The sequence below is a fragment of the Ischnura elegans genome, chromosome 6, assembly GCF_921293095.1.
Source record: "Ischnura elegans chromosome 6, ioIscEleg1.1, whole genome shotgun sequence".
Classification (NCBI taxonomy): Eukaryota; Metazoa; Arthropoda; class Insecta; order Odonata; family Coenagrionidae; genus Ischnura; species Ischnura elegans.
In genome coordinates this window covers 74,973,956-74,998,058 of record NC_060251.1, presented here as the reverse complement: position 1 = coordinate 74,998,058, position 24,103 = coordinate 74,973,956, and positions in this window count along the sequence as shown.

Here is a 24,103-nt window from a genome sequence, read left to right as displayed (position 1 = left end):
AATTGAAGGTATTTTAGTATTCAACCTTGTCTCCGGAAACTCTTCAAAATCTAAAAATATGAGTCAATTTAAAAGAATACAGTGAAATATTGCTACGTGTGAATTAAATATTGAAAGTGAACGAATATTGTGCTTCATTTTGCAAAATCAGATGCTTTTCATGTGTATTCATACGTTTGCCTTGCTGATTTTGTTATATTTTGTCAAATATTACGTCGCATTCTGTGATATCGATGTTTCATGTAAATCTTAATAATGTGTTATAATTTGACTCTCATATATTTATAAACATGCATATTTCTTAGGGACACACTTGTCCCGGAATAATAAATTTCATTATCTATTTCTCTTTAAAATGTAAATATTCCACAGAGGTTCAATAATTATCCACCTAGATTCTGACCTGGGGGGTGCGTGCTTGAAATGTTCGAGAATGATTTCATTCCGGAATAATCTCGAACCCTTATTGATTCATTATTAGGTGAGCCCTTCGTTACGTGCCGGAATTAATCTCGAACGTTTCAATTGCAATCCCCTGAAACCGAATCTCCCGTTTCTAATCCAAATGGAGGTGATTATCGACGTTATCTAATGATTGGCCTCTCTTCTTCATTGATTCAGAAGTATGTTCGTGATTGCCGCCACGAAAAAGTATAAAAGCAAGGGAAGAATATATAAACCCCTTTCTAGTTACTGTTCTCGTGAGTCCATCAATATGAGACTTTATCCTCAAAAGCCGTCGCAGAATGACTGTCCTGAGTTGGAATCTGAGTTCTAGTAAACTGATTTTACAGGGATTTATGAAGGACAATGGATGATGAATCATTATCGTTGCATAAACTATTTTGAGAGCTAAAATTTTAAAATTGCTTTTAAATAATCAGCTGGTAGCCTTAATTGACAGTGAATATTTTCATTTTAAAAATTACGAACTCTGTTGTGATTATGATATATTTAATGCAAGGAAATAATATAACCATTTAGATACAATTCGCATTGAGAGTAACACCAGCGTTTCTTTCACCATGAATACACAAATAGTCCATTCAAAAATTAATGCCAGCCACTGTTTTTTATAGGCATTGCGAATAAGTGTTGCAGATTGAAAACCCTATTGTACGATACCTTCATGGGGTAACGTAATTAGTAAACTAGTCGATAAAAATGAGAAAAAACTTACAAATTGCGATATTAAAGCCAAATTTAATCATAAATGATGTTTTATTTCCCAAATTAGAGTCACTGTGACTGAAAAACTATAAATTATTCTTTTTTGCTTTCTGTCAGAATTCCGTAACTACATGTCAAAGTTGACTGCAATAATATTCACCTTCATACTCCACTTAACTTAAACTGTAGAAGCATAAAACTTGGACGAGGAAACCATGCATAATATCTGTATGGATTGTAAAGTTTTTCCGAGTATTACAATTTTTTTAGCTGTCAACTTCGATGTGTATCAAACCAAGCATAATATCTAAACAGATTGCAAAGTTTTTCTGGGTCTTAAAATCCGTTCCGATAAAATTAATTGAAAAATTGATTGAGGAACGATGTACCACCGAGCGAAAGGCAAATGTTGTAATGAGGCGCAGGCAGTGGCGCAGGCAGGATTTTGAAATGGGGGAAATTTTGAAAATCTCCGGTTAGATGCTGGAGCCCTTCCAGGGTGTATTGAAAACACCCCATGGCAAATGGGGGTTCTTTCCCGGAATATTTTGGGACTTGTGATGTTGAAAACTTAATTTTTAGGTCTCAAAACCAGCAATTTTGAATGATTATTTATTTGAAGTTATTTAATGAGGCCATCTCACTCGTTTTTGTCGGCTCTTTTAAAGGCTCAAGGGGTGGTAACCGGGAAACCCCTCCAAGGCTACGCCAACAGGCGCAGGTATGAGTCAGAAGCGTCACTTTTTGGTGTGCCAGTGACGAAGGGAGGAAACCGAGGGAACGAGACAAGACCCCAGGGCGTGGCCGTCATGATTAGTCTCGAGGATGGGAAATTGGTTGAACGAAGATCGAGGTGGACGTTCGAAGGATCGAAGGCTCAGGTTAATGTGGCACTTGGGCGCGGAGCGAGGAAAAACGGCTTACATAATTTAAGATGACACGAGAGGAAAGAACAGTTTGAAGATGAACCATAGGTCACCTGCCATTAATATCGAGAGTCAGAAGACGAGGGAGTCGAGCATCACTTTCCCAATTAATGACTAAATGTTGTAATTTAAATATCAAATTAATATCTACGTTAAATAAAGCAAACCGGAAAAAAACGAATGAATTTGTTTTCCAATCATGAAAAATTGATTTTTTGTAGCTGCACATATTATGTTTACAGCATCGATTCTGAAAATATACCTTACGCAATAATTCAAGAGAAAATCCATACATAATACAGTTAATTTTGAATGCATACCCACGTATTTCGCATTATTTAATCAAAATGAAACTTTTTCACGTGCGTACGGTCGATGCCCATGACGATGGAAAAGAATTCCATCGAAACATCGGCAGCGGTAGAGATCTAGGTGCTTACCCGAATGATATCCCGCAAAGAATTTAATGACAATATATAAATATTCTTTTTTTAAATAATTCCACCACAAAAATCAACTGCAGCAAATATTAATCAATATTCAAGGCTCCTCACCCGCCATGTCCACTTCTTCGTTCCTCCTCCTCTCCATCCACTTCACTTTCTCCATTCTTCGCCACACCCTAATTTGTAATGCCCACAATATTCTTCTCCTTTCGTCTCTTCCTAACTTTCCACGTTTCCGCACCGTAAAGCGCTACACTCCCGATCAAACTCTTTATTAACCTTATTTTAAAACTCTTACATAACGATCCCCTCATAATCTTCTTCCTGTTCATGAACGCTTCTTTTGCTTACGCATTTCTCTTCCTTATGTCCTTATTATGGATCCGTTTTCCTCTAATGTGCTGCCCAAATAGTTGAATTATTAACTATTGAAAATTGGTGAGTTAAGCTATTTAATTGTCACAACTTTGATTAATAAATCGTATACTGAGGGGGATCTGCCATTTTAAACTACCATTTTTTAAGATAGTAAATAAAAATTGAAAAGCTCTCCTTCCGAACGTACGATGGACTGAAAAAATTATTTTCTTTTAAGTATTACCTCCGTCTCGACGTCTCGTTTCCGAGAGTAAATACCTAATATAGCGGCCGAGACTCTCCCTCCTTCCGAGAGACACTAACCCCGCACCACGATCCGTGAAGGGTCTTAACGATGGCCTAAAAATTTTAAGTCGCGCGAAAGGGAAAAATTCGCCGATGCTTTGGGAGAAGAAGAAAAAAATGAAAGCTTACCTAAGAGGCATCTCAGTCACCCGGATCCTCCCAAAGCCCCATCTAAAAACCCACTCCGCCCTGCATACCCCTCCCCATCTCCTTTCAGATCGTCCCTCCACCCTATTAGGGTTCGCGAGAAAAAGAGGTTCCTCCGGTCACAGGGTCCCATCATCGTCCCCATCCATCGAACGAGCCCAGCCCCCTTTCTCCTTCCCGGACCAGGGCACGTAGATACGGCGACGGCTTGAAGAGGGGGGAAGAGGCAAGAGGAAGCGGTTGAAGGAATACGGCATCATTGCCTCGCCATTAAAGACACCCCAACCCACCCCTTCTCCCTATCTTTTCTTCCCTCCCTTAAATGCTCACGTTACAGGTGTCACACTTGAATCGTTCAAGGGTCAAAAAGTTACCTCTCCATAGGAAGTGGGTGACGGAAAATTTATTCCATCGGTCCTTCAGGTCGGGATCTGAAAGTGATAGAGCAAACGATAGCAGGATCTGATTTTTACCCAGTGATAAACAGATGAGATGAATCTTACTCGGGTTTTCGAACGGGACAGGCTCTCGATTTCTGCTGCTGATTTCTGCTCGATTTCTCGACGTTCGATCAGCCTTAACCTCCTCGATCCTGGTGTATTGCATACAATGCATCGACGTTTGACTTTTTTCTCCGCTTGGCCAAGTAAAATGTCATTATTGCAACAAGTTATAAGCTCCTTCACAGATTACAGCATCATACAATAGCATGATTCATAGAAATCGCTAACGTTGTATGTTAACGTCTAATTAACGAGAAAGACGTTGAAACACCGTAAATAAAATCGTCCTTTATTTGAATGCGCCTTGTAATATTTGGAAGCCGCTGCAAATCAAAAGCTGCATCACAACTTAGTGGTCATAACTGGAAAATTATATGAAAAAGTGATACCAAATTACTTCCAAATAAAACTTTTCCGTTAGCTCTTCGGGTAGGTCATAAAACCATTGCCTGTACAACAGAAATAACGTTACCTGACGAGGCAGAACCTGACAGCAGAACAAGTCAGTGCTGCAAAAGCAGAGGGAGACTTAACGTGGCAAAGTGAATCAGGCAATCACCTCATCACTCAGCAAGAGAACTTTTAGTCTAATAATTCAGATATATTGTGAACCCCTCAAGCCTGCGGTATATATAGGGCACTGCATGAGCGATCTAATAGAATATATATATAGGGTTTCCAAGTTAACTTTTAAGTTGACGGCAAAAAATTTGTTCCATCACGTCGGATGTTACAACGAACTCTGTTATAATGATTGCTAAACATCCTAAGGGATGTCATCAGTTTATTGTGTGAATTGGAATGTAGGAGGAACAAGTTCATACAATACTATGCTATCCATGATTTCATTTCATTTACGAAGTATACGTTATTTATCAGATTCCCGAATTGATGCTTTGAAAAAACGATCCCTCTTCCACATTTTTTTATAGTTTCTGATTTTTTGAGAATTTCAATGCACATGTATCCATTTTATCATTGAATTAGGCTTTGGCTTCCATTTACTTTTGGCTTATAATATATGGCTCAGTGATTTCATTTACTGGCCATAAAAAAGAACTAGTTCATCAGCACTACAATAAATAATTTTGGAATGAGTCGGGAATTATAGGGTCGGGAAAATAGACAGCTAAACTCAAGGTGGTAATTTCGATTTTCTGGTCACGACATAAAGATTCCCCGATGTCATGGGTGAGATTCGCTTATACTTCCCTGATTTCACTCACCTTTATCAAACTAAAAGCCGATGCAATCAAAAGGGGCATCATCATTTCATGCATAAAATTTTTCGTGTATATTTCCATATGCATCTTTCTGAATTATAAAATTGATTTTAAAAATACTCATCTCTTCAAAGATAACTCAACATTTATCACATTATCAAATTACTTCCAATATTAGGAATCTGAAGTATATCATATACAAGTATAAACATTTTAAAATTATTTTTTTTCGATAATAATAAATGATTCCAATTCCTTAAGCTGATTGAAACATTCCTCATTGCTGTCCTTCGTAATACTGAAATAATGTCAAATACAAATCAAGTTTTCATAAAATTCACCTCGGTAATTACTATTAAAGGCAATGGATAATAGCAAGGTCTCCGGGCTGAGCTTGAAGCCACCCGGTGTGTCTACCGGTTTAGGATGGTGGTTTTACCTTAAGATATATTGATTAGGTGCGATATAAGCAATTTTACTGGTCAAAAAAGTAGTCGTGGACAAAAATTGACGGTATTCCAAGGTGGTATGGGTCCATGCCTGAGTAAGATAGGCCATCTAAATGATACATTAAGACTGTGAAAATGCCGCGACTTGGTGACGGGAGGCCGCCAACAACTATGCCTCCCATCATCCGCGGGAGAAGGCAGCAGCTCTTCTTCTTATGAGTGATGGTGGAGACCACAGTGGTCATTACAGCGGCAGACAGCTACACCAGTGAAAGAAAATAGAAACCAGATGTCTTAGTTGGCCACGTTATTAGACATGGTAGCCTGATGATAGCGATCGCAGAAGGACAGGTGGAATGGAAGAAGGGTAATGGATGGCCCCGAATGATTTACATTGGAAAAGTTTTCAGATGTGTAAAAGAGAAGAAATATGACGCTATGAAAAAGCTGGCGGATAGGAGAGCGGAATAAAGAGCTGCATCAAACCAATCTTAGGATTGTTGATCAATGATGATGAATTGCAAGATGTGTTGCATGAATCTACAATAACGAGTATTTCCGACTCACTATGTCTCACGAAATATTATCTTTCATTCACACAATGTCTTATATATGCATAAAAATTTCAGTTCAAAATCAGAAAAAATAAATAAAATAAAAAATAAAAGGCAAGGCCTACTACGATTTCCACGGCCAGTGAATTCGCGCAGAGAAGTAGGGAGCGCAAATCGCCTTGGTTCTCTTCTGACTTGCCAATAAGACAAATCACTATTCCTTCCTTTTCCAATTCTTTTAAACGAATGATCGGTCAACGATTGGTTTGAGTGAAGAAAAACATTACGCACTCTAGTCAATGTACGGTTGGTTCTGGGGTCTCGAGAAATGGAATTACGAGTGCTGAAAAATGATCCTCGGAAAGAAAATAAAGCAACGTGGCTAGCCAACGAATAAACTTTTATGGCTTCCTTTTTGAAGGTTTCCAACCTTCACAGTTTCAAGGCAAGAAGGTATACGTAAGAGCTAAAGTAAGCTCGTTACAAAAGCCATTGGAAGTTAACAATATCCTCCACCTGTAGCCTATAAGACCGACTACTCCAAGACATGTTCTCTCCAGTTTTAAACATCCATATCTAGGGGCACAAAAATAACTCGAAATTTCGGTGATTTTCCTGCATTTGTGCTAATCCTACTGTCACCAAATCTCAGTATTTTCTACTGAGAGTTTCTTCGGTGAAAATTTGATCTTAAATTTATGATTAAATACAGTCATTTTTGCATGATACTTTAAAATACTTTCGAATACTTAAAGGGGCATAAAAGGGGCTTAAAATACTTTCGCATACTTAAGAAAGCGAAAATAACAACAATGTCACTTTCACAAGATAGGATCAAGACGAGAAGGCATTGGGTTTTCTTATTAACCTTTTTAAAATACGGGCAGAGGGCCATTGATATTTTTCAGATTTTATAGAAAACATGAAAGACTCGAAAAAAAGTAAAGAAGAAGAAATTAAAAAGAGATATCAAAAACATAAGCTGTGTCAAAAGTGAATACGGAATTCAATCTCTCCTTCCCTCTCTCCAAATGGCAAAGAGACAACTTTATCCCTTGCACGAATCAATTATTCACAAATATTTTCCGGATCTTAGGGAGTAATCCTACAGAAATTATTTTTACTCCCTGATTCAAATATCGCCTACAAGTACTATGTGACAACATCAACTCTCGGAGGCTTCTATAACTGTATCAAGCAATACTTATGGTATAAAATTTTCAGTATTTTGGCTATGAATAATTTAATACAGAATCACTTAAGTATTAATCCCTGAACAGAATCAAATACAAAGATACATTCTGAAGGTAAGGGATAATGGGTAGGTATCTGACGTTCTAGTACTTTAAACGATGCTCGGAATAAACCAAATATTACAAAGAGCATACTCAAGATACTTATGAAGCATTACCACATAGAATCAAAGGTACACGGAACACATTAGAATTAAATATAGCTTAGGAAAGATACCCTTTAGTGAAGCAGAAAAATACTAACATCTATATCAACTCATACACGATTTTTAGGAAAATACTCACAAAATATTTTATTTATCGCTTTATGTGCATTATTATTATAGTATTCTACCGATTAAGGTAGGTTTTAATGGAGTACTAAAGAAGTAATCTGGGAGCCTCCATTTCCTTCCAGCACTGCCTTCTTCAATTCACATGTTTTCAGGGAATAGATAGTTGGTAGGGTTTCCCACTTCCATTCCGGCAGTGTTTTTCTACGTGACACCACCACGTGGACTACCTTTCGTCTGGCTCCTACCCTTCGACCTATCTGGCATGGGTGGCCCTACCGGGAATAATTTAGAATTAATCCCGCCAGTGCAGCTCTAGGGGTCATAGGAACTCGCAAGCCTTTCCACCGCGACAAGGTTGTAGCCCAGGTGAAAGGCTTTATGTAAATGATTGCACAAAACACCTAACAAGCGAATTCTATTTCCTTAATATGTAGGAACCACAATTTTACTACCAAAATTGTACCCTCTTTTTATAATATAAATAACAAATCCCATACAATAAGGAGAGCAGCTGATGGGTGTATGGAGTGATTAAAGTCATAGCTGAGGTAATGAATTAAAAATATCAGATGGAGTGAGATAAGGGTGAATAGCAAAAATAAATAGTCTGCAAAAGAGGAATGCGGACCACATGGGATGTATTTCGTAAAAAGACTGTTTTCCAGGAGATAGATGGTAGTAAAGGTAGCGGGAAAGAGAGGTTTGAGCAAAAGAAAGAACATCACGCAAACAGATATTGCGACAGGCAAGGGGAATGAATACTTCAAGAAAGCAGCCCAGGACCGAGAAATGTAAAGATAGCAGTCCGCACAAAGGTGTCTCAAGTCAGACAGCATAAATGAAGAAATAAAATTGGAAAAAAAATAATTTATGACTAAAAAATAATTTTACTTTAACCCACGTACTTAAACCCACTTCAAAGAAGATCTCTTGTCCGACAGTTTCGACAAATTGGCCAACTTGCCAATCTTATTTCCTATATTTATAAACCATTCGTGTGTCATGCAAAAGAATTTCTTCTTCGCCTATCGTAAATAAAAAATATCACGTAAATAATAATTTTTAATCAGTTATTATTTACCTGGAAGAATGAGTTTTAAAATGACAGGTAAGAATGCATTATGGAATAACATTTCCATTGACCATAACCATTCCATAACCATTGAAATACACAATTATTATGATATTAAGCCCAATATAGCATCACAAATTGAAAATATACCGGATATTGAGTCGTGTGAAAACCGGAGATATTTTTTTCCTCACTTCCTCATTTATTCCCCAATTATTGAAATTGTTGTTAATTTAAAAGTGTAAAAAAAATTAAATACACTGTTATATTAGGGCCAATTTAAACGTCTTAGAAGCGGTATTGCACGAGATCTAAGGAATTAACTATTCTCTGCCATGTACGAGTACGATTACGGACTAAACCATCGAACTTATACTTTTGTTTGCACATTATTATTATCCAAAGGTTGATCTCAAATTGCAGTTGATGCGCTTACACTCGGAAACTGATCAGAATAAAATATTTGCAAAATTAATTTATATATGCCGAAATCAAAGTAAGTTTCCGAGCACGTCTGATATAATGATTCCTCTTATAGTGAGAAAATAATGATAAAATAGAATCAGATAATGCATCAAAACTAACAATGGAAAAAAGGCATTAATTATTAAAAACTATCTACGCAAAAAGATGATTGTATTTTATTTTTCCCTAAGCGAAGATATTTTAAATACAATAAAAACTAGAGCCATCTAAAGTCACCAAAATAATTAGCCAGTTAATTTAGTGGTACGTAGATGACTCTGCTACACAACCGTTTTGTATGGACTCTTTTATCTCCTCTGATGCTCCGTCTAATTTTCATAAGCATTGACTGACGCCTGGGTATATGAATCAAGCCTCTTTGTTCGAACACGAGGTGGTTATCTTGGGATACGTGGATATCGTTACATGCTGCTTCTAGCATTTTCCTCGAGAGGAAGGGAGGGCAATTAGTGTACCCTAGACTTTTGGAAAAGACTGGGTAAAGCCCAAGTTAGATATGAGTGCCCAGGAAAATTAGGCTATCTTCGGTCTTCAAAACCCTTTTGCTCTCTCCAACGATCGACGAATTTTATTAATCCCGAAAATAATATGAGATTTAATATACCGAAATTGTGGCCGGTTCCCTCACATGTATGCCACGACAGTACATCCTTATTTAAATAATGATGAGCAATCGTGGCCTCTTGACGTAGTAAAACTTAGTAATCCAATGGTAAACACTTTATCTCCACATTTTTCCCATGCATAAGCTAGTTAACTTTAACTAAATGTTCCTCTTCCGTGACTCCTTTAACTCCCGTGAGCAATGTAATAATACCTATAGTAGGTACTAATAATAAAAACCAGTTCCATAATAAGATATCTAGACTTTCCCTCTTTTTTTCACACCATTGAATATCTCACGTAATCACTGTTACTTCTGTCTCTGGTGCCCGGTTCTATTGTCTCCCTTTATCTGATACTCCTAGCATATAATATAAAAACAAAATAAGAAAAAATGGAAAGACTAGTCTAACATTGCTTTCAATAATTTAAATTTCGTATTTCGATACGGCTTAATGTCATAAATTCGGCCAATACATGCGTTAGGAATAATATTTTGTTAACACACAATGCATGAGGTTTTTCATACCTGATTTAATTTTCCGACTGATGTTTGGGGATTCGAACCAGGGTCTATCAGTTTATGTACTCGGTGGTCATTTCGGGGATTCTCAGATACCGTTCCGCACATGGTTTCTGGAACACTCCTCCCGAGAGCATGGAAATGAAATTAGTGTGCCCGAGGCTTTTGGAAAAGATTGGGGAAAGCCACACGGGTTAGTGCGGAGTGCCGAAGAGAATGAAGGTTGTCTTTGGTCACAATAACACTCTCGCCCTCTTTCTCCAGCGTACGCCCAAGTTTGATCCCGAATTATAATGAAGTTTCGCATACATAATTGTATTGAGAATCAAATAATTCAAAGACCGTTTATAAATAACAGAAGAGTCCACTTGACTGAGTAAAAAAACGTTTGGTGTGAAATTTCTATCGAAGTTGGGGCAAAGTATGAGCCAAAAAAAAGGTTTCTCACACCTAATCTACGTTCACTCAATATATGCTGATAAAATTGTGGGCAAGGAGAGGAAACAATATTAAGAGTAGATTTAAAGGAGAAATTGCATTTGGGTGGAGTGAGTGCAAAACCGGGAAGGAAGGCTAAAAGGAGTGTCAGGGGGAGAATTCTGGGAAAGCGGGAGAGAGGGAGGAAGAGAATGGGATTTATAGAAAGAACAAAATAGGAAATGCCCTATTGTAAATTGAAAAGGAAAGTCTGACTTTGTAGGGGAGACAGGCCCTGGTGATTAGTCCAATACTCCATGTATGCTCCAAGTCCAAGTAAATATCACTTATTGTTAGTTCTGAATGCCGCAGTTCCCAGCTACTTGATACATCTCCTCGGTGATTCGATAGAATTTCGTTTCAGGAGCAATATTTATGTTACAGTTAGATGATTAACAGTCATGGCATTTTTAAAAGCAGAGAGCGGGGTTAAGGAGCAGGAATATGGGAAGGATTAAAGGGCCATTTGGGTAGGCGGTGTTTAGGTTTGAGTGGATTTTGATAGTCCCAGAGGTTTTGCAAGAGCATATTGTCAGTTCTATTGAAAGAGCGAGAATTTTTACACAGCAATAACGAGATTAGTCAGTATCGGGGTTATTTTTAAACCTTTGCGAATGTTTTGGTTTCGAATGAACCAGGGTGCGTAAATTTTTTCCGAATTGTTTTTTTTTTCCTCCGTAATGTGAACCTTCTTTAAGAGGGTGGCAGCTGCATGTAACCAAACGGGCGAGGCATAGCTGAGGAGCGGCCATGTAGTACCTAAACAGTAGAATATTTAAGTAGGAATGTTTCGGATACAAACCGAGACCTTTGATACAGTCCGAAGATTGAAGCGTGAATTTTTCCATTTTTAATTAAACACTTGCAATTTTCCGCAGTTATAACATTTCCTAGGTGTCAATGTTACTGCATCATCTTCAGCAATATCTTGAAGATGATGCAGTAACATTGAAACCTAAGACGTAATAAATTTTATTAATGTGATATTCTTGCAAAATTCAAGGATATTTTTCTGGGGGGGGGCACAAGAGTCTAACAGGCAAACGATCTTCTCATACTTTTGATTAAAGACAAGATACAATAAGTACTGTACGAAATATTCTCTTTCCTTTAATTCGAAATGTATTAACATGAAATTAAATAATTGAGGTTCCGTAGCGCACAAAACAAAACGAACGTCGTGATAACCACATAAAAATTTGTCTATTATTAAACGTCTAGGAGGGTACGTACCTCCGTGCCCCCCTCAAAATCAGGATATTTGAAATTTCTATTGCTACCTTCAAAAACTCATTATAAAGATCTTCTTGAAGATGAAGTAGTATCATTGAAACCTAAGTCGCAATTAATTTTATAATCGTGGAAAATTGGAACTGTTTAATGAAATACGAGGTCTTAAAGTCTGCTCACCAAGCGGTCACTCCGGTTATGCGTAGATACTGTTACACACAGGTTTTCTTGGATACTCTTGTCCAGAGGAGAAGGGAATGCAATTTTTGTGTTCAATCCCAAAATGTAATTAGGTTTACCATAAAAAATTTTATTAAGAATCCAATAATTCAAGACCAATTATTATAAAAAATTAGAGCCCACATGAATCATTTAAACAAATGTTTGGTGTGAAACTTTGTTTCGAACTTTGTGCTAAGTATGAGCTCGAAGAAAGGTTTTCCATACCTAAACTAATGCGCAGATACTGTTACACACAGGGTTTCTGGGATAGTCCTCTCCAGAGGAGAGGGGAATGCAATTAGTGTGCCGTGGACTTTTGGTAAAAAGATTGGGGAAAGCCATAAGGGTTGGAGCGGAGTGCTGAGGAGAATAAAGGTTGTCTTCGGTCACAATAACCCTCTCGCTCTCTCCAACGTACGCCAAAGTTCGATCCCGAAATCGAATGCCGTGCCATCGATCGAGCACTCAACTGCACACGCCGAAGTAGACCACCATCCTCAAATTCCTCCGCCTCGCTCGCCCGCGCTGCGAAAGACGCCGCCGCCGCCGCTGCCGCCCCGGGAGTTTCCGTTTGCGAATCACCTCCTCCTCCTCCTACCACTCCAATCACCTCGGAAAATCGTGGACCGGAAACTCCATCACCCCGCCTCGTCTCTCCTCCTTCAAAGCCTACATCCGTACTGCAATTGGTACGAATATCTGGCTGGAAAGGACTTCCTTACAACCAATGCTAAACGATGGTTTAATCTCCATACTTTCCGGCCAAACGTCAAGGATATCCGTCAAGAAATAATCGGTGAATATACTTTATACCCACAGGAAAGTTGATAATTTGAACTGTAATAAATCTAAAATGTTATTTATTCAAGCTATGTTTCCTCAGATTTATGCTTACGTAAGTACGGTCACAGTGTCACCCATTTAAGTATTTTAATGCTATTTTTATATTACATCTCTTTCAAGGCAAGAAAAATATTTATGGGGGTGCTGATTGGTTGCTATTTTACGTTTTCTCGACGTTTCATCAGTTATGCGTAACATTTGCGACATAAACATTAAGACCGAATTTTCGGAATATCTATTCATTTAACCTCCCATTAAACTCAAACTGTCGAGCATCAAAAGTATAATATTTATTATTCATCCAGTTTTATTTAGAACGATTTTTTTGTCACTAACGCGGTATAATTTAGGGGAAACCCTTCGACCAAATTCATTTTTGATTGCGAAAAATATTCACTCCTTTCATTGAAATTAATTTTACTGGTTATTTCATTCTCTTGCGCCTCTCCTCCTACATTCGCACCGCAATTGGAATCAATTTCTGGCTGGAAGGGATTTCCTTACAACCTACACTAGATTATGGTTTCATTTCCATACTTCCTGGCTAAACGTCGAGGAACTCCGCTAAGGAATAATAACATATAATCAGTGAATATAATTAACACCAACATGAAAGTATTGAAAAGAAAGCACTTTTCCACAATCATCCCGATTATCTCGGTAATTGCGGAAAAGTGAACCTTCCTTTGATTTCAATAAATTGAACTACGTTTATATCACGCCTAAATCGGTTGAACTCACACGTAAGTAGATAGTTTGAACTATAACAATTTTTAAAGTCGTTATTCATCATTCTATTTATGCTTCCGCGATGGCTGTCACAAATTCAAATATTTTAATATTATTTTTTTATTATATCTGTTAAATGAAAAATTATATTTACCTGCGTACTCATTGATTATCGTACTCATCGTACACGTTTGTTTGTCGTTTCACCTGTTAGGCATGACTTTTTTAACATAAGCATAGGTAAGACTTTTCAGTACGGATTTCCGGTATAGCTATTCATTTAAGCAATCATTATCTAACATCAAAAATAAAATATTTTAAATAAATTAAGTTTTATTTAAATAAGAAAGTTAAAGTACTGCCTATATTATCACAATATAATCAGTCGGAGAGAGTAATACAAAAAGATTATCTGTATAATTAGTGAATTTCAGAAATAAACTCATTGAATGGCGAATGATATCATCTCGGCAATTTTGGTCACCGTGAATTTCTCCGTCAAACTGGCTGCAAGCTCTTCATTTTGGTCATGCTTACTCGTATTCCAACTATAGTAAAGATACACGTTTGACTCTCACTTGATATTCGTCCAAGAAAGACAATAGGTTTAGATGTTGCACTCGGCGCAATTAAGAGCCAAAATAAATTGTTAATAGCTGGTAACATAATCTTTTCCGGCATTTTTTCCATCCTACAGTCACTTTTCGCAGGCAGCAATAGACATTTTAAATATTCTGATGCACAAAATTTTCACCAGGAATTACCATACGAGGGGCACAAAACGGTTAAAAAAATGCGTTTAAAAGAGGGTTTAAACGAAAAAATCACAAAATTCTGCGCCTGAAGATGTAAAAGAGGCAGCTCAACACTAAAAAGATATCAATTCTCATTTTATCATTTAAATTAGTCGATTAACGCCTTAATTTTGCAAGCGGGGAAAATAAATACAAAGGCATTGTTAGTCCTCGTGATTTCGCGTATTGTTTACATAATCGGTTAAAATAACCAAATAAGTATCTAAAACATTACAAAAAGGAATTTAGCCACAGCGTGATTTTATACCTTGGCAACCACCGACTCCCGTCACTGCTGAGCAAATTCACTTTTCCATGTTCATTTTACACATTGCTTATGATACTATGTAACAGTACCAATCATTATAGCCCATAACATGTGTACAGTACACAGAAACTTCTCTTACTTAGTCCCCATGATTGCGAAGAGAATTGCAGTCGCATTTTATTTAATGTGAAAAACCTTCGATTTTCCCAAGTATTCTCGAATGACCCGCTAAACTAAAAATCCTTTTTTTCGCGCAGAAAATACTGTTCCGGTACCATTTTTCTGGATTCGGAAGACGCGTAATTTTATTTGACGTGTGCGTACTTGAAAAAACGTCGCGATTCAATCACCACAGAGAAAAGCTTATATTTCCTTCATCTTTTAAAACACGCTAAATGGATCGCAAAAGATATATCCTTCAAAACTAATGTCCTTGCGTTCAATTTTATATTGCAATGCATTGAAGTGTTATAACCATCTAAGAAAAGTGAATGCTAAATGATCTGGAGCCCAAAGTATCAATGAAGGTATCTCGAAGTTCACTCTTCCATACTTATTTAGTTTACGAAAAGAAAAGAATGTATTTTCTTGTTCCATCATGTCATTTTTTATTGAACTCTTTTCACTGTATTTTTTTTTTTGTTTTTGGTGAAAACATGTCAATATTTATTTCAAAATTCAATACTCGTATAACTTCATTAACTTACTAATAAAATTCATTAAGAGGGCTCAATACAAAGCTAAACTTCCTGTGCTTTGATGCAAATGAGAGATTCATGTTGCTTGAAGGCTGCTGACTGCGGAGAAAGATATGCCTATACCGAGGAAACGCTAAATTTTACCATTTGATGCAGGATAACATCTAAATCAATCTAATTTAAGTCAGTATGATGTGATATCAATAAACTTCATACCATTGACGACTCCAGCTCACACCGATGAAAATCAAATGGAGTCTCACGTCCTATCTCCATAACATAGCAAATAGCGCAACTACCCAAAAAATCTGTTGTGATAACGACAATTAGAAACGCGAAAGTAGACACAACAAAAGTTCATCCTGATTTTTCATTTTATTACAATTATTGGTTGAAAACAAGGGCGTCCAGGTTCTACTGAGCTTTATACTCAATTATAACTGATGAACCAGAATTGTAGTATCTACCTCAATACTCAACTCTTGCACTATTGGCTAGCATAACGATAATCATCACTTTCTACAAAAATAGTATATCTGTGATAATAGTTAGTTTTCCATAAGCTATCAGGCTCACTGACTGTAACAATGCATGGGTAATTGTAGAAAGCCGTTAATATGCTGCTTTACTGCGTTCAACTAGCGTGGAATGACACTGAACACGGCCCAAGAAACGCAGGAGCTCTCCACTCAGTAACACTAAAACCTAAGTTTAAACTTTTTATATGCTTTGATAATTCGTTTACAATTATAGATATGTTAATTATGATGGTGACAACTTTTTTCCGTTCTCAGGGAGAACACGGGCACCCAAACGGTGTATTTGGACACTTCCAAGGAGTATTTTTCGTCCGCATCGAAAGAAAAACAACGGAACATCGCTCGGCTCCCTAAGCCTACAACCTCTCCTAAGGGCCATCTTGCACTCCCTTTAGCCACCCTTTCGAGCTGCACCCCTTCCCCTTCCCTCAGCACTCGTAAACCCTTCACTCTTCCACCCTCACGTCCCTAAAAACCTTCCTATACCCCTTACCCCCAAAGCCCTCTTCAACCTCTCCCACATATGCGACCGATCCCCTACCTTCAGCCTGTGGCAGGGCGGCCACCCACACGCGAAAAACTGGAAAGCTGCAGGAAATATTTGAAATTTCACTGGAATTATTTGAAACTGAAGAGCGAAAGTTTTGCTATCTTATGAATAAATAAAATGGAACGAAACATTAAACTAATAAATTTTTCAAGTAGTGCATTTTGAATTCTGAGTAAATTTACAAGCACACTTAAAATACGCTGTGTACTTTACATCCTGGTGAACACCTTCAATGGCTATTTACATATTTGCAGAACTTGAAATTATGATCGTGACATCCTTTTGGACACCCTCGGATTACACTTTAATTCGACGTATTTTGAAATAATTATATTACTGCTATATCTAATAATCGTCGTCATTCAGATGATTAATGTAGTTCTGGGTCCTTATTTATATTCATACTCTATTATTTGAGTTCCATCTGGGCTTCAGATTACATTACGGTGTCCAAATAAAAAAAATAGCGCTTAACCTGCCAGACCCTGTCGAACAAATCAAAAGATATTTTATTTACTAGGTTACCACATTTTTATCTAAAGCCATGGCGATGTTTGAACAAAGTAGTGACAAGTTGGTGAAAGTTGATTATTAGAGTCATTGACCATGAAAAGGAGCCTGTTATTATATTTCTCTTATGAAGCCTTAAGGATTCTAAATAAGAGTAACGTTTAGGAAAAGTGATTGCATATCTTATCAACTCACTCACTATTAACTTAAACCCAAGTACAGACAAGACATAAACATCGCGTAAGAGAAGGAAAAATGAAAATGTACTTACGGTAAAAAAAAAACAGAAAGACTCTGATATCTTATGGCTGTGACTGATTGGCCACCCTGCCCTGAGCAAACCCACGGGTAAGAACATCTCATCCCTCCCTAATACATCCCATCGAGTCTCCTACACCCACATACAAGCCTTAAACCAAATTCGTTTTACCCTCCGCCCACTCAATTCACTCAGCTTCCCCTCCTCCCCCGGAAAGGAACAGCTTCCTCCCCTCACCCCCGATACAACCCGGTGCAAGAGCACCTTTTGGTTCACCCTCCCTCCTGCCCCCAATGCCGCCCACCCATTCCGTCAACGTCAACACTCCGGGTTCCTCGAAACTCCTCGAACGTTGCACACCAACGTTTCCGAACGATTTTTCCTAAAACAGCGTTCTTTTTAGAACATATTTTTTTCATTATTACGCGGATGGGTCACTCATAAAATAAACCGATGTTTTTCCTCACGTTTCGTGGTTTTAACTTGAGCATCTCCGGGACTGGTGAATTTTGTAGATAGTTACCCATAAAAGTGCAACTCTTCTAAGACTTAGCCAAACTTGGAATTGCAACATTTTTAATACGTTTGCGAAAGTTTTATAATAGTTTTAATTGTGAGTGAAATTTTTTAAGTAACATTTTCTGAAGATCCAGAAATAAATTGTGCGAAACTTCAGCAAAAGGACTGTTTTACTTTGTATATGACTTATCTCCGTAACAACAAATACCGCAACTATTGTACTCATGAAAAAGTCAATAAATTGTTATATTGATAGAAAAGAGTAGCTTTCCATCTCTTTTAAATGTAGCCATTTTAAAAGAGTAGGTATTTTTCATCAACAGCCCCCTTTTCCAGTCTCAACTTTGTTGTTGTCAACGTAACGCAGTTGCCAACGCGACGTACACAAGTAGCATATCTTCAAGCACAAAAAAAACGTATCTCCACTAACATATCAAACGCATCAACATTAAAGAGCATGCCATGAGGCATCAAAATGACAGCGGCGGAGAAATCTAGGATAGAGGCCTTTGAAATATGGTGCTACAGAAGAATGATGAGTATTAAATGGATCGACCGAGTTAATTATGAGGAAGTCCTAAGAAGAGTAGGAGAGAAGAGAAGCCTCGTGAAAACCTTAACAAGAAGACGGAACAGCCTTATGGGCCACATCTTGTGACATGATTGCCTGATGAAGGCAATCGTCGAGAGACAAGTAGATGGCAAGAATTGAAAAGGATGACCTCTAATGAAATACATGGAACAGGTAAAGAAGGACGTGAAAGAAAAGAAATACTTAGGTGTGAAAATAGTAGCTTATAGGAGAATTGAGTGGAGAGCTGCGTCAAACTAATATTATAACTGTTGACCAGTGATGATGATGAATGAGACGTTACAATAATATATGTGGCTTGGTGAATAAAGGTCCAGTGTCAAAATTTTTCGCTTTTGTATTCCCCATAGCACTTCAAATCTTGGAAACTATGCAGTGTAAAAAGGTCCAATGCCTGAAACAAATAGGAGGAGGTTATAGCAGTCTTTGGGCCATTCAGTACAATAAGGTTGAATGTTCCATTATAACTTCAGACTGCTCTCCAGAAAATTAAGAAATTTTGACATTGGTCCTTTTAGCACCAAGCAACAGATATCAAGTTTTGATAAGAACTAACAATCTTCCTTCCAGAGGCTTTGTTGAGTGCGAAGGGAAACAAAAATGTTACGAATCTTTGAGAATGTTTAAAGCCATATGGGCGCAATCACTTAGTTGAGACGTTCTGTATATCCCGGATGATCAAGATCGTATATCGCTATATCAATATTTCCACGATCGATAAGAGACTATAATCGTAGCGTTAGGACTTAGAAATAGGCTAATTGATATATGGTGTAGCCTACTAACTTATGTACTCCTTATTGCATGTTTCTGAATTTTCCTATTATTTATAGCAGCATGATTTCCATGTTCTACCTTCATAGGCAGATTGCCTTCACTAGTAGTTGGAAAGTTTTTCCTTCGCATGTATGTAGAAGTAACATTTGTAGGCATGCGCAAAGTTTTTATGACCGCGCCGAGTGCATGTGGGAATCCTCTTGCATGCTACATGCTGGCGATTGATCACTCGATTTCAAACACCCTATAGGTGACTCGCAGCGTATTATTGTAGATGTAGGAGTAACATCAAGTTCTGATAAGATCTAACAACATTCCCTCCAGAGGCTTTGTTGAGTGGGATGGAACAGATAATATGCTACTAATCTTCAATAACAGTTAACCTTTTCTAACCTAAAGCTGCTTCAGGGAGGAATTAAATTCAAGACCTCTCATTTTAAAGAAGTGAAAACTATCTTCTCCATCATAATTATTGCGGCAGTTATATATTTCACAATTCAACTTTACAACAAAAAAGAGCACGCTAATAAAATCTTTTCTGAATAAAGCTGAAAATGCATGCATTGTTGATGTTACTTAGACGCAAAATTGTTATATAATGGGTTAACCAGAAGCTTTATTGAGTGGCAAAAGATAGAATAAAGTGCTACGAGTCTTTGAGAATGGTTAAAGGCATATGGACGCACTCACTTAATAGAGACGTTCTGTTTATCCCGCATGATCGAGATCGAATATCACGTCTCCGCCTCACCGTCCCCCTACTACCCTGCAAGCCGCCCAAAAAGGCGTGTGGCAGGGGGTGTTAGGATACCAGTCATCTGCATATAAAAAGCAAATGCTCAAACAAAATAACGATTAGAATTTATTAAGTCCTTTATGGTTAGTGGGGAAAAATGAATCCCCATATCTATCCGCTCAGCAAAATATCTCTCTTAATTTATCGCTTTTGCCGCACCTGAAAATATAGTCGGTCTCTAAAATACTGCTCGTGCCGCTAGCGGCTCCAAGCCTAATACCCTTAACAACTGGGTAACGCTGTTGGTACGCCCGTAGTTTTTTTGGGTAGGAATAGATAAAAATGGTACGAATCTTTGAGAATGGTTAAAGGCATATGGACGCGATCACTTAGTTGAGACGTTCTGTTTATCCTGCATGATCGAGATCGAATATCACGTCTCCGCCTCACCGACCCCCATTCGACGAACCCTCTATGGTCCGCACTACCCTTCGCGCCCTGCTGATCCCCTACACTTCCTCCCCTCCAACTCCAGGAATACAAACACAGAAACACATCGCATCCACTTCCGACCCTTCCCCGGCCTTCCCTTCCGCCTCCCTCCATTGCAGTAAGGGATCCGAAAAGGGTCTAGGGAATTGCAGGTGGCAGGGTGTGTAGGGAAAGGAAGGGGGAAGGGTAGAGGATGCTCTGAGAAGGTGTGGTCCTCACTCAAACGCAGGTGAGCGACTCGGTCTCTGCAGTGAATTCCTTTTTACTTCCAGCATCTTCTCTCTCTCTCTCTTCGTGCTTTCGGTTCCTATCAAAGGTGCAGGAAAGCGAAGGATAGGAAGCATCTCCAGATAATACATCTACTTTATTGACGCGTTACGATACTTTTGTGGGATTATTATTAGTAACTCAAAGTCTCACGAGATTGGTGTTTAACCAGAAGGTAACATAGAAAAAAGACGTAAAGCCAATCACCAAAATAAACCATACTAACCGGAATCAATACTATTATCATTTAAGTATTCTACCAGTTGGTAAGTTTTCGTGGCGAATCTTGCAAATTACCCCGGTCTCCGAGATTGGACTTCCTCTTTTTCATTTCACAGTAAGGCATATTCCTTTCCATTCTACCTATAAATCTCATTCTCTTTTTCCCCCTCACTTGCTTATCCAGTATTCTTCCTTTTAACGCGGATTTTAATATTCCATCGTGGCTTCATTCTCGCTCCATCCAAACCCTCTGCCTCCTCGATCAATTACAAATTAACATTGCTCACGAATGCTGTTCCAAAATACTGCCGTCCTATTGAAAAATGAAAACTATTGTACGTTAATCCTTTTAGACCTACATTTTAAGCTCTACTGTAGCACCTAGCGATTTAGTTTGAAATCTTCTGTGCGAACTTCCCACGATTTTCCCCCTGAACGATGCGAAATCAATTTCATATCAATCATTAGTCAATTTGTTTCTCTTCTTCTTTCAAGATTCTCATTCCAATACTTGCAACATAAAAACCGACTATAAACTTATTATTTTAAGCAATAATCCTAATCCATTATTTTTAACGTTGTTGACCACATTATTTTTAATTGATGATACAAATGAGCCTTGATATAGATGGAAAAGGTTTATAAAACTTTTATTTACACTTGCGAGAAAAACTGTAATCAGGGAATGTCATGTACATACCAGTACAAAGCAGCAACTACAAAACGCTTAAGATTTTTTTAGAATTCTGGAAACAAATTTGGAAAACGGAAAGAGTAACGAATATTTCCATCGTCTTTTACTCCGTCTATTACTTTTTGCCGCTGCGCGTGATCTTGAGAAAAATAATTGCATACTTGAATATACAAATGCCTGGTTAAGCGGAGCAGAATCGTGATATTCACATTTAATGCAATATTGGAGCCTTACACAGTTGCTTATGAGTCATCGTCACTTACATAATCGTAAAAAACCTGCCGTAAAATTGTATGCCTCAAATATTCTCCAATGCATCATAGAAGCAACAAAAGAGGGTAGCCTTCCATTCTCTAGTACCCAATAAATTAATGATGAAAACGAGGAATCACAATGAATCCTACGCATTCTAGCTTTTCCTATGTTGAATACCGAAACTTAATCGCCAAAATTTGCAGTAGATTCTGACAGGCACTAAAAAAGCATAAACTATCAATCATTTCTACTATCCAAAAGTTAGTGTTTTACAGAGAATTGAGCAGTGAATTAAAATATACTAAGAATAGAATGGGGAGAAAAGCAGGGAAGGTTAAAATGGAAGATTATTTTGAACCAAAATAATCTTCCATTTTAATCTTCCATAATTCCAGAAAGAGATAAACACGTGATTTAAAATGGGAATAATGAAGGTATTAATTCAATACAAATACCGAAGAATTAAAAAGAAGAAAACTGAGGAGGTTCAACTTGAATTGATGATAGGAATTTATATGAACAGACTCTAGAAGACCAAATTTTTTCCAACAATTGAGGCGTCAACCCAACGATCAAATCTTAATTTTCCTCTTCGGCTTGTAACCAAGGAAGATTAACTTCAGTATTAATTGTGGAATTCATTGAAACCATTCCTAATTCATAATGCTGCACTCCTTCCCGTTGTTTACCACGCTTGACGATACCGGAAGTTCATCCACCAATGATCCCACACAAGCTATTCCTTCCTTCCACATCGTAGTTGTCCTTCCCTATCTGCAATCAATCAGTTTCTACATCTCTCCTTCCTTTACTTCTCTTATCAGTGCGTTTTCTCACATATCGCTCCACTTCCCTATATTCTTTTCCCCTGCTTGTATTTCATAGCAACTCCAATTCCATTCCCGCATACGCTAATTTCAGCAACAAAGTAATAGTTTAAGTTTTCAAACATCCGCTTAAAATATTTCCGAAGTATATAATTGAAAGGAGGCCAAACTTTATGGGATACATCCCATTACGGATTAAATCAATCCTTGCCTTGAAATTCTATTTCAATTATATCAAAATGCTCATCTATTTCTGGCTCATTTTTATCGGAGGGAGGTATTTGGTTCGCTTAATGGTGAGGGTACAACATTTTCGATTTAGACTATTGAACAAAACCGTTTTCACCGCAGTAAGTACTTAGCGTCTCTGCGCTCTTGGCATCCCAAGGATGTCGATACCGGAAATTCACCCACCAATGATTCCACCCATGTTTCTCCTTCCTCTCGCATGCTCGCTGTCCTTTTCTCAACTGCCATCCACGTCTCTCCTCCGTTTTCTTTTCTTATCAGTCCGCTCCCTCACATAACGATCTACTTCCTCTTACCTTTTCCCAGCTTTTATTTTATTGCACATCCAATTCCATTAAATACATACACTAATGCCAGCAACGAATTAATAGTTCAAGTTGTCAATCTTCTGATGAAAATATTTTCTGATGGAAGTTCTGCTATTAAAACTCTGAAATTCTGGAAAACTCTGCTTAAAATAATTCCAAAGTATATCATTGAAAGGAAGCTTATCTTAATGAAATAAATTCTGATGCATATAAAATCAATCCTTGCCTCAAAATTCTATTCCGATATGATCAAAATGCTCTTCTATTTTTGGCTAATTCTTAGTACTAGGTGATTCGGATTTACTTCGAGATAATATTTTATTTCAATTAAAACATTTTTCTGTTTCTGGCTCATTGTTAGCATAGAAGATTTTTGGGTTTACTTCTAGACAAAGGTACAAACTTTCGCTTTAGAAAATTGAAAAGAAACCATTTTCACCGTAGTAAGTACTCAGATTCCCCCGCTATTGACATCCCACGGATGTCGACACCGGAAGTTCATCCACCAATGATTTCACACAAGTTTTTCCTTCCTTTTTCACAGTTTAGCTGTCCCTTCATCAAATGCCATCCACGAATTTCCACGTCTCTCCTACCTTTTTCTTCCCTTATCAGTCCGCTCTCTCACACATCGCCCTACTTCGTCTAACCTTTTTTCCCTGCTTTAAATCCATAGCAACACCAATTCCATTAATCGCATACGCTAATTCCAACAACGAAGTAAAAGTTCGTTTTCAATCTTCTGGTCAAAAT